The sequence below is a fragment of the Pseudophryne corroboree genome, chromosome 3 (genome assembly GCF_028390025.1).
Source record: "Pseudophryne corroboree isolate aPseCor3 chromosome 3, aPseCor3.hap2, whole genome shotgun sequence".
Classification (NCBI taxonomy): domain Eukaryota; kingdom Metazoa; phylum Chordata; class Amphibia; order Anura; family Myobatrachidae; genus Pseudophryne; species Pseudophryne corroboree.
The window spans coordinates 489,522,336-489,534,000 of NC_086446.1; the positions used below are offsets into that span (position 1 = coordinate 489,522,336).

The 11,665-nt window shown below is 49.4% G+C and overlaps 1 protein-coding gene across 1 annotated transcript in view; it reads right to left on the minus strand.

Annotated features, from left to right (window-relative positions):
- The window catches only part of LOC135056132 (uncharacterized), a 60,346-nt gene extending 55,636 nt beyond the window's left edge, over positions 1-4,710 (minus strand). Inside the window, exon 1 of the mRNA XM_063960925.1 lies at positions 4,342-4,710. The gene's annotated coding sequence lies outside the window, so the exon portion shown is untranslated. The remainder of the gene's footprint in view (positions 1-4,341) is intronic.
- Positions 4,711-11,665: the final 6,955 nt, after the last annotated feature.

Genomic DNA, 11,665 nt, shown 5'->3' on the forward strand with positions numbered 1-11,665 from the left:
TTTGAACCCAGCCTTGCTGGGAGGTACTATCAGTTCAGACAATGTTTGGGGAATTTCCTTGGTCAGACCTCAAGAACTTTGTAAAAATAATAAGAAGAAGAATAAGAAATGATTATTGACTCTTGCCTTGTTAAAAAAAAAAGAAAAAAAAAAAGATTTTTTCCCCTCTTTCCTTGTCTTGTGTCCAGTGGCCACCGTCAAGGGGAGGGGGGGGGGGGCACCATTACAAGCTGTTGTCACAGCTTGTTTCTGACCCCTCCTCAAGGTGGGGGGGTAATGTTATGAGCCACGGCTGTGGCTCATTCCTGTTTTGCATTTTTGGTTATGTATTTTATGTTATACTTCTGTTTCTGTTCCCCGTGGGTGTCATGGGGTGTTCGGAGCCCACCCTTAAAGAGAGGGTACTGTTATGAACCACAGGTAGTGGTTCATTCCTATTTTATGTTTATAAGTAGTCTTCCAGGCCAGGATTTCCCGTTGCTCTGGTTTAAGAAGATTCTTGTTTGCTGCCAGTGGTGAGTCTGTGTGATTGCAGCATGTTCCAATGTGTTCAGCCTCACCTGTCTGTTGATTGCACCTCTTAGTTGTGCAGCAGGGCAGCTGCACGACATAATTAATTAAGACTCTCTGTTATATGCTGGCTCAGTGCAATTCACAGACGATGGTGATATTTCCTGAGTTCCAGAGTTCTTGAGTGCTGAGCTAGTCTCTGCCAGTTCCTGAGCTCCTGTCTAGCAGTGTCTGTCTAGCTGCTTTGAGTGTCGATTCCTGTGTCGATTCCAGTGTCGATTCCAGTGTCTGATCCTGTGTCCTGCCGTGAAGCGTTCCTGTCCAGGAGTCCTGTGGCTTTGTCTGTGCCTGGTCGAATATCTGGCTTCTTGGTGTCCACCGGTCTGTCGTTTGGGATTCTGCCTGTCCTCCAGTTCTGGGAGTCTGTGTCGGCTACATTGGGGGTTCCTGTCCGTTTGCCAGTATTTGTACCGGTTCCGTGAGTAGCGGCTTTGCCGCGTCCGTCGGCTCAGGCCGCAGTATTCTTTGGTTATAATTTGTTTCTGGTGTTTTGCAGAGGGTTCTGCTTGTGCTGTCACCGCCGGTACACAACGGTATTGTGTAGGCGAGTGGACAGCATTTCCTTTGTTGTTCTTTTCCTTTGGCGGCGTGCCGCACATATATTTAGGTTTAGGGTTGTTAGTAGCCCCTAGCCTTCTATTTGTTTTAGCTAAAGGTCCCCTTGTTATTATCCTGTCTCGGTTCACGCCTTGTCTCAATCTAAGACCTGGGGGCATCGGAGTTGGGCAGACCTAATCCGCCCTTCAAACGCGGCTGCCGTGGGCCCAAGAAACCATAGTCACTCAGGCATGAACGGACCACACGGGTGAAACAACGGAGGTAGGGTGCTAGGGGCTATTTCCACACCACACCTCGTTTCAGCGTCACGTTCTGGTGCTCAGGACTCACTACGCAACATCTCCCTTGTTCTGAGTACCAGGAACCTAACAGTAATATTAGAAACAGGTATTAAATTTGTACATGAGACACAGTCCACGTGTTAAAAGAGCATCAGATGGTCATCTATCTATACACAATAACCAAAAGGGTTAGAACAAAGATAGGTGAACTCCTTGTTTACTAAGAGATCTGCACTAAGGAGCTCATTTAGGTTGGATCACAACTGGCAATCCAACCGCATAAATTACGATGATACAGGTGCCCCGCAGTAAATGTGAACGCTTCTGCCTGTAACTCAGGCAGAGGCGTTCGCAAGGCGGGAGGGGGGCAGCAATGCTCCGTTTCCTAGGCGGAGGAGTACTGCGGGGGGCCTCAGGGAAATGGAGGCGTGGGGAGGCAAACGGGGGGCGTGGCCGTGATCGGGGCGGCTGCGTGATGTCACACGCAGCCGCTCCGATCAAAAAGATGGCTGCGCCGGCAGGAGGCATCCGCAATTTTTGCGAGGAAGGACCTTGTGTAGAAGTGGACTTTGTAATAGCAGGTCTGGTCAAAGTGTAAGACGTCACCCGGGATCTACCAACATTTTGAGAATGTTGGCGTACCACAAGCTGCATGACCAGTCTGGAGCCACTAGGATTACTGTCACCCATTGATCCTTGATGCGCTTGAGTATCAGAGGAAAACCGCGGTATTGGAGGAAACAGATATGCTAAAGTCCCATGGAACCATCATGGCATCCACTGCGAAAGCCAGCAAGTTACTGGAACTCGCACAAAACTGTGAAACCCTGAAGTTGTGGCTAGAAGCCATGAAATCTACTTGTGGAAGTTCCCACTTCCAAAGTAACTGTTGTAAGACCTCTGGATTGACAGACCACGCCCACGGGAGAAACCTAGTTCTGCTGAGAAAGTCTGCTTTCCAATTTTTCACTCCCTGTATGAACACGGCTGAGAGTGCCGGAACAAAAGGTCTCTGCTCAGGAATAGATTCGGACTGCCTCTGCCACATTCTTGGTGTCTCCCTGATTATTTACATACTCCACTGCCGTGGCACTGACTGACTGAATACGAACTGGCCGACCGGCCGAGATAGACAAACTCTGAGAAAGCTAGAAAGATGGCTCTGATCTTAAGCACACTAATCGGCAGAGCCGTCTCAGATGGTTACCAAAGCCCCTGGAGCCAAAGATGTAATGTTACAACACCCCATCCTAGGAGACTCGCATATGTAGTCACAATGACCCAATCTGGAGTGACCAAAGATCGTCCCTGGAGGAGATAATCGGAATCCAGCCATCAATGGAAAAATTGATGTGTGCTTTTGGACAAAATGATAAACTGAGAGGAGAGGGATGCTGAGCACTCCGTACAATTAGGAAGTATTTCCCACTGGAATTTTCACAAATGGAATCTGGCGTACTGAATGATTTTAAAGGTGGAGACCCTTGTGCCCAGCAACTTCATGCACAGCAAGATCAACGAATGAAGCACTGACTTTACCATCATGACAAAATTCTGTAGGGTCCTTGCTTTGCAAGAAAACTCACTGGAGAAAAGTGTCGAAGACCACCCCCAGAAACTGAAGGTATTGACAAGGTATTAGGGGAGAGTTCTTGAAATTCAGTTTCCAGCCGTGCTCCCGAAGTACTTGAACCATGTGATTTTAGGTGCTTTTGCAACTGTGAAGCTGAGCTGGCCATCACAAGCAGATCATCAAAATAAGGTTTGATTGTGATGCAGTCCTTGCACAACAAGCTCACCATCACTGACACGATCTTGGTGAAAATGTGCGTAGCCAAGGCTATAATGAAATGGTAGGGCCTGGAACTGATAGTGATTGGATTCAACTACAAATTGAAGGAGAGAATAATGGCCTGCCTAAGTCGGAACGTGAAGATATGCGTCCCTGTCGGTCAGTGAGGCTAAAACTTAATTGACCTCCATGCTGCGAATCACTGTAGAGAATACATTTGAAAATTATCTACCCAAAACGTCGTGTTCAAGGCACAAAGATTAAAAATGGTCTGGAATGAGCTGTTTGGCTTCTGAATAAAGAACAAAGGGGGTAATTCAGACCTGATCGCTCGCATTTTTTTGCAGCGATGCGATAAGGTCAGAACTGCGCATGTGTATGCACCGCAATGCGCAGGCACATCGCACGGGCACAAAGTGGATCGTTGCTGTGCGATGGGTTTTACAAACAATCCATTCGCACAGCCGATCGCAAGGAGTTTGACAGGAAGAAGGCGTTTGTGGGTGGCAATTGACCGTTTTCAGGGAGTGGTTGGAAAAACGCAGGTGTGTCCAAGCGTTTGCAGGGCAGGTGTCTGACGTCAATTCCGGCCCCGGACAGGTTGAAGTGATTGCAGCGGCTGAGTAAGTTCTGGGCAACTCAGAAACTGCACAAAGTATTTTTGTACCGCTTGGCTGCACATGCGATCGCACACTTGCACAGCTAAAACACACTCCCCGGTGGGCAGCGACTATGGGAACACAGGACTGCAAAAACTAGCTAGCAAGCGCAGGGCCGGTGCTAGGGTGTTCAGCGCCCCCCTGCAAATTCTAAATTTGCGCCCTCACATATTTTATAAAGGGACAGTGCGTGTCGAAAAAAGGGGTGTTGTCTCACAAGGAAGGGGTGTGGCCACACAATAGTACCCCCATTTCAAATGTAAACCTTCCCCAGTCTCCTACCTTTCCCCTTCTTACTGTACCTATTAATATAATGAGATAATTTTTATCCCACACAATAACAATACTACCTGGCGACTTTAATGATATCCCTCTGATACCCACATCAGTTGGTAAAAAAAACTAGGGGGCACCAATACTTTCAAAATGGAATACTGCCCATAGCCTCTAGCTAGTGCCCAGCAACGCTGCTTATACAGACCTAGGGCCAGTCGCAGTCAGCCGTGTCCAGCCAGTACACCCGTCACCCTGTTTCTGACGATGATCTGCAGCCGCTGGGCAGGAGCTTATCTTTCAGCTGCTGGAGGCTGATGTCAGCGCCGGCAGCTCGGGCACAGAAACAGAAGGAAGAAGATGTTCCTGAGGCTGGAGGCGGGCAGGATCTCGGAGGGGGAGTCCGCCTACAGGGGGTTCATCCACGGCAAACAGCTGGCACCCACGACGCCCTCTGCCTGCGTCCAGCTTAGCTGGTCTGGTGATGTCCAGATAATCATGTCTCCCATCAGAACGGCATAGGTGAGGGCGGCATGGGTGCTGGGTGGACAGGAGCAGCGGACGTGAGCGCGCACCAATCAGATCTGCTCCTCCTTAAAGTCATTCCAGCTGCACAGCTTCCGCAGGTCGGAGCGGCGAGGTTGCCGGCAGAGAAATACCGCAAAGAAGCCTGAAAGCTCATACCCTCCAACATGACCCGCCCCACTAGGTACAAAATGCTCTGTTTCTGGACTTCCCTCTTAATTTATTATTGCCATCACCTGTGAAGAAACAGTTTTGTTATAATTTAACTAGTTCAACACAGGTGATGGCAATCATAAATTAAGAGGGAAGTCCAGAAACAGAGCATTTTGTACCTAGTGGGGCGGGTCATGTTGGAGGGTCTGAAAGCTCCGGTCAGGAAGTGTGGATGATTTGTTCTGCTGCAGGGTAAAGGCTGCCCTGCAGATTCCGGCTTCAAGCTGCCGATGCCTGTCACATCGACAGACGCAGCAGCGAAAGAGACAGGGGCAGCAGCGGGGATGCAGAGCAGGTAGAGCGCCTCTCCAGTCCGGCGCCTACCTGCACTGCATCCCTTTGCTGAGCGGGTAGCGCCGGGCCTGAGCAAGCGTTCAGGTCTGAATGACCGCCAAAGATGGAGTGAAACCCCCGTTTCCATTCCAGCTGAGGAACTAGAGCAATGGTGCTGTTCAAGAGGAGAGAATTCACAGTCTGAGCCAATGTCACTCTCTTCATTGCAGCCTTGGGAAGAGCAGCGGTGAAAAACCGCCGTGGTGGCAGACCCCTAAAGGCAATGATGTATCTTCTGCAAAATGACGTCTAGCACCAAGACGTCTTAGACGACTACACCGAATGGCCTCTGAACTGGAGCACCCAACCTCAGACTTGTGACCAGACAGAGTGGAGAAAGACCCAGTCAAGCGCTAGGCTTCACCAGTGCCTTAGCCCCTAATCACCTGTAGGCATCAGTAAATCTACAAATAGAAAACGAATCCCTGCTGGGGAAGAAGTGGCCTCTGGCAGAATTACCTCCAGTGGGCGCTTCACACTGAAATAAGGAGCGAAGAGCTCGAAATCGCGGACCACGCTGTTTAGGTGCAGTCTGTAAGAAAAGTGCTTTTTCCACTGGTAGCCTGGATAAAACTAGTATCCAGTTCTGGCCCAAAGAGATTGCCTTACGAAACGGAAGAGATTCCAATGAATGTTTTGTTTCCGAATCCGTATTCCAAGCATGGAGCAATGCTGAGCTGAGACGACTGTAGATGAAACCCTGGAGGCCACCTGAGCACCATCTAGGACGGCCTCACATACCTATTCAGCTGCACAGTGAAGCTGTTTTGTCAAGTTCAGTAAGGACCATGGGGTATAGACGGGCTCCGCAGAAGATAGGGCACCTAAAAAGAACTTTGACTATGGGTGTGCACTGGCTCCTCCCTCTATGCCCCTCCTCCAGACCTCAGTTAGAGAACTGTGCCCAGAGGAGATGGACAATACAAGGCAGGATTTAGCAATCCAAGGGCAAGATTCATACCAGCCCACACCAATCATACCATGTAAGCTGGAACATACATAACCAGTTAACAGTATGAACAAACGACAGTAACGGTCAAAGACCGATGTCAACTGTAACATAACCCTTATGTAAGCAACAACTATATACAAGTCTTGCAGAGTTTCCGCACTGGGACGGGCGCCCAGCATCCTCTACGGACTAGGAGAAATAGATTTACCGGTAGGTTTAAAATCTTATTTTCTCTTACGTCCTAGAGGATGCTGGGGACTCCGTAAGGACCATGGGGTTTATACCAAAGCATCCAATCGGGCGGGAGAGTGCGTATGACTCCGCAACACCGACTGAGCAAACGCTAGGTCCTCATCAGCCAGGGTATCAAACTTGTAGAATTTAGCAAAAGTGTTTGACCCCGACCAAGTCGCCGCTCGGCAAAGTTGTAATGCCGAGACGCCTCGGGCAGCTGCCCAAGAAGAGCCCACCTTCCTAGTGGAATGGGCCTTAACTGAATTTGGTATCGGCAATCCAGCCGTAGAGTGAGCCTGCTGAATCGTATTACAGATCCAGCGAGCAATAGTCTGCTTCGAAGCAAGAGCGCCAATCTTATTGGCCGCATACAGGACAAACAGCCTCTGTTTTCCTAATTCTAGCCGTCCTGGCTACATAAATTTTTAAGGCCCTGACTACGTCCAGGGATCTGGAATCCTCCAGGTCACTTGTAGCCACAGGCACCACAATAGGTTGATTCATATGGAACGAAGAAACCACTTTAGGCAAAAATTGCGGATGTGTCCTCAATTCCGCTCGATCCACATGAAAAATCAAGTAGGGGCTCTTGTGTGACAAAGCCGCCAATTCTGACACCCGCCTTGCTGATGCTAAGGCCAACAACATGACCACCTTCCAGGTAAGAAATTTCAACTCAACCTTGTTAAGCGGTTCAAACCAGTGTGATTTTAGGAACTGCAACACCACGTTCAGGTCCCATGGTGCCACTGGAGGCACAAAAGGGGGCTGGATGTGCAGCACTCCCTTTACAAACGTCTGGAATTCTGGAAGAGAAGCCAATTCCTTCTGAAAGAAAATCGAGAGGGCCGAAATCTGTACCTTAACAGAGCCTAATTTCAGGCCCATATCCACTCCTGTCTGTAGGAAGTGGAGAAAACGACCCAGATGAAAATCTTCCGTAGGTGCATTCTTGGTTTCACACCAAGACACATACTTTCGCCAGATACGGTGATAATGCTTAACCGTCACCTCCTTCCTAGCCTTTATTAAAGTAAGGATGACCTCATCCGGAATCCCCTTTTTCACTAGGATTCGGCGTTCAACCGCCATGCCGTCAAACGTAACCGCGGTAAGTCTTGAAATACACAGGGGCCCTGCTGCAACAGGTCTTCCCTCAGAGGAAGAGGCCAGGGATCTCCTGTGAGCATCTCTTGTAGATCCGAGTACCAGGCCCTTCGAGGCCAGTCTGGGACAACGAGTATCGTTCGTACTCTTCTTCGTCTTATGATCCTCAACACCTTTCTGATGAGAGGAAGAGGAGGAAACACGTAGACCGATTTGAACACCCACGGTGTTACCTGTTAGGTTCCTGGTGCTCAGAACAAGGGAGATGTTCATGAAGTGAGTCCAGAGCACCAGGACGTAATGCTGGGAAAGGGGAATGGAAAGGGAATAGCCCCTGGCGCCCTAACTCTGTTGTCTCACCCGTGCTGTCAGAAATCCCTTGCGAGACTATGGTTTCTTGAGCCCTTGGCAGCCGCGTTTGAAGGGCGGATTATGTCTGCCCAACTCCGATGCCCCCCGGTCTTAGTGAGAGACAAAGGGAAATCCGAGACAGGATGATAACAAGAGGCCCTCTAACTAAGCAAACAGGCCAGGGGCTACAAGCTAACAAAAAACCTAAAGTATGTGCGGAGAAACCGCCAAAGGAAAATAACAACCAAGGAAATGCTGATCACACGCCGACACAATACCTTTGTGTACCGGCGGTGACAGCATAAGCAGAACCCTCTGCAAAACACCAGGGACAGAAACAATAATGGAATACAGCGGCCTAGGCCAACAGACGCGGCAGAGCCGCTACTCACGGAACCGGTACGAATACTGGCAAACGGACAGGAACCCTCAATGATGCCGACACACACTCTCAGAACTGGAGGACAGGCAGAATCCCAAACGACAGACCGGTGGACACCAGGAAACCAGGAACTAGACCAGGGATAGGCAAAGCCACTGGACCTCAGGGCAGGAACGCCTCACAGCAGGGCACGGGATCAGACACAGGAATCGACACAGGGACTGACACAGGAATCAACACAGGAAGCAGCTAGTCAGACACTGCTATACAGGAGCTCAGGGACTGGCAGGAACCAGGTCAGACTTCAAGCAGACTGAAAACCAAGAAATATCACCAGCATCCGTGAATTGCAAACAGCCAGCATATAACAGAGAGGCCTAATTAATAATCCCATGCAGCTGCCCTGTTGCATGACTCTAAACTGACAAGATGCAATTAGCAGCCAGGTGAGGCTGAACACATGGGAACAAGCTGCAATTACACAGACTCACCAGCGGCAGCAGACAAGAGTATTCTAAAACAGAGCAACGGGAAATCCTGGCATGCAAGACAACTTTATAAACATAAAATAGGAATGAACCACTACCTGTGGTTCATAACAGTATCCCCTCCTTAAGGGTGAGCTCCGAGCACCCCATGACACCCACGGGGAACATAAACAGAAGTATAACATAAAATACAGAACAAAAATGCAAAACAGGAATGAGCCACAGCCGTGGCTCATAACATTACCAGAGCGTCTACTGCTATTGCCTGAGGGTCCCGAGACCTGGCGCAGTACCTCCAAAGTTATTTGTTGAGGCGTGACGCCATCATGTCTATTTGAGGAGTTCCCCAAAGACGTGTTACTTCTGCAAAGACTTCTTGATGAAGTCCCCACTCTCCTGGATGGAGATCGTGTCTGCTGAGGAAGTCTGCTTCCCAGTTGTCCACTCCCGGAATGAAGACAGCTGACAGAGCGCTTACATGATTTTCCGCCCAGCGAAGGATCCTTGTGGCTTCCGCCATCGCGACTCTGCTTTTTGTCCCGCCTTGGCGGTTCACATGAGCCACTGCTGTGACATTGTCTGACTGAATCAGAACCGTTAGGGTTTGAAGAAAACTCTCCGCTTGTCGAAGGCCGTTGTAAATAGCCCTGAGTTCCAACACATTGATGTGTAGACAGGACTCCTGGTCTGACCAAAGACCCTGAAATTTTTTTCCCTGTGTGACCAATCCCCATCCTCGGAGGCTCGCGTCCGTGGTAACCAGGATCCAATTCTGAATTCCGAACCTGCGACCCTCCAGGAGGTGAGCACTTTGCAACCACCACAGGAGGGACACTCTGGTCCCTGGGGACAGAGTTATTTTCCGATGTAAGTGCAGATGGGACCCGGACCACTTGTCCAGAAGGTCCCATTGAAAAGTCCTTGCATGGAACCTTCCGAAGGGAATGGCCTCGTAGGCCGCCACCATTTTCCCCAGAACTCGAGTGCATTGGTGAACTAACACCCTTTTCGGTTTTAGCAGGTCTCTGACCATGTTCTGGATGTCCTGGGCTTTCTCTATTGGGAGGAAGACCTTCATTTGTTCCGTATCCAGTATCATACGTAGGAACGGTAGTCGAGTTGTCGGAATCAACTGTGACTTTGGTAGATTTAGAATCCAACCGTGTTGCTGGAGCACTCTCAGCGAGAGCGCCACACTGCTCAGCAATTTCTCCCTTGATCTCGCTTTTATCAGGAGATTGTCCAAGTATGGGATAATTGTGACTCCATGCTTGCGCAGGACCACCATCATTTCCGCCATTATCTTGGTGAAAATCCTCGGGGCCGTGGAGAGTCCAAACGGCAACGTCTGAAATTGGTAATGACAATCCTGTACAGCGAATCTCAGGTATTCCTGATGGGGGGCATATATGGGGACATGAAGGTACGCATCCTTTATGTCCAGAGACACCATAAACTCCCCCTCCTCCATGTTGGCTATTATCGCTCTGAGAGATTCCATTTTGAATTTGAATCTTTTTATGTACAGGTTTAGGGATTTCAGATTCAAAATAGGTCTGACCGAACCGTCCGGTTTCGGGACCACAAATAGGGTTGAGTAGTAACCTCTTCCCTGCTGGTGCAGGGGAACCTTGATTATCACTTGCTGTATACACAGCATTTGAATTGCAGCTAACACTATATCCCTTTCCGATGTGGAAGCTGGTAGGGCCGATTTGAAAAATCGGCACGGGGGCACCTCCTCGAATTCCAATTTGTAACCCTGGGAAACTATTTCCAACAGCCAGGGATTCAGGTCCGAACTGACCCAGGCCTGACTGAAAAGTCGAAGACGTGCCCCCACCAGTGCGGACTCCCTCAGGGGAGCCCCAGTGTCATGCTGTGGGTTTTGGAGCAGCCGGGGAGGACTTTTGTTCCTGGGCACCTGCCGAAGCAGGTGCTCTCTTGCCTCTGCCCTTACCTCTGGCGAGGAAAGAGGATCCCCGACCTCTTTTGGACTTGTGCGACCGAAAGGACTGCATCTGATAGGGTGTTACTTTTTTTTGCTGTTGGGGAATATATGGTAAATAATTTGATTTACCTGCTGTAGTTGTGGAAACCAGGTCCGTCAGCCCATCCCCAAACAATACATCACCCTTATAGGGTAGTACTTCCATATGGTTTTTGGAATCCGCATCACCCGTCCATTGGCGAGTCCATAAGGATCTTCTCGCTGAGATAGACATGGCATTGGCCCTAGAAGCTAGCAATCCAATGTCCCTTTGAGCATCCCTCATAAATAAGACTGCGTCTTTTATATGGGCTAGAGTTAGGAATATAGTATCCTTATCCATAGTATCAAATTGATCTGTCAGCTCATCTGTCCAAGCTGCAATTGCGCTACACACCCATGTCGACGCAATCGTCGATCTTAACACAGCACCCGTATGAGAATAAATACACTCTAAGGTAGTTTCTTGCCTGCGATCTGCAGGGTCCTTAAGGGCCGCTGTGTCAGGAGACGGTAGCGCCACTTTCTTGGACAAGCGCGTCAGGGCCTTGTCCACAGTGGGGGGTGATTCCCAAATCTCCCTGTCCTGCTTAGGGAAAGGGTATGCCATATAAATTCTTTTGGGGATCTGCGGTCTCTTATCCGGAGTCTCCCAAGCTTTTCCAAAGAATTCATTTAATTCATGAGATGTGGGAAAGTTAATAATCTGTTTCTTTTCCTTAAACATGTGTACCCTTGTGTCGGGGACCGAGGGTTCATCCACAATATGCAACACATCCCTTATTGCCACAATCATACACTGAATGGTTTTAGTCACCCTAGGGTGCAATTTTACTTCGTCATAGTCGACACTGGAATCAGAATCCATGTCGGTAGTAGTGTCTTGTGTTAAGGGACGCTTTTGAGACCCCGACGGGCCCTGTGAGTCGGTCCAATCCGTGGATTGACCCTCTGATG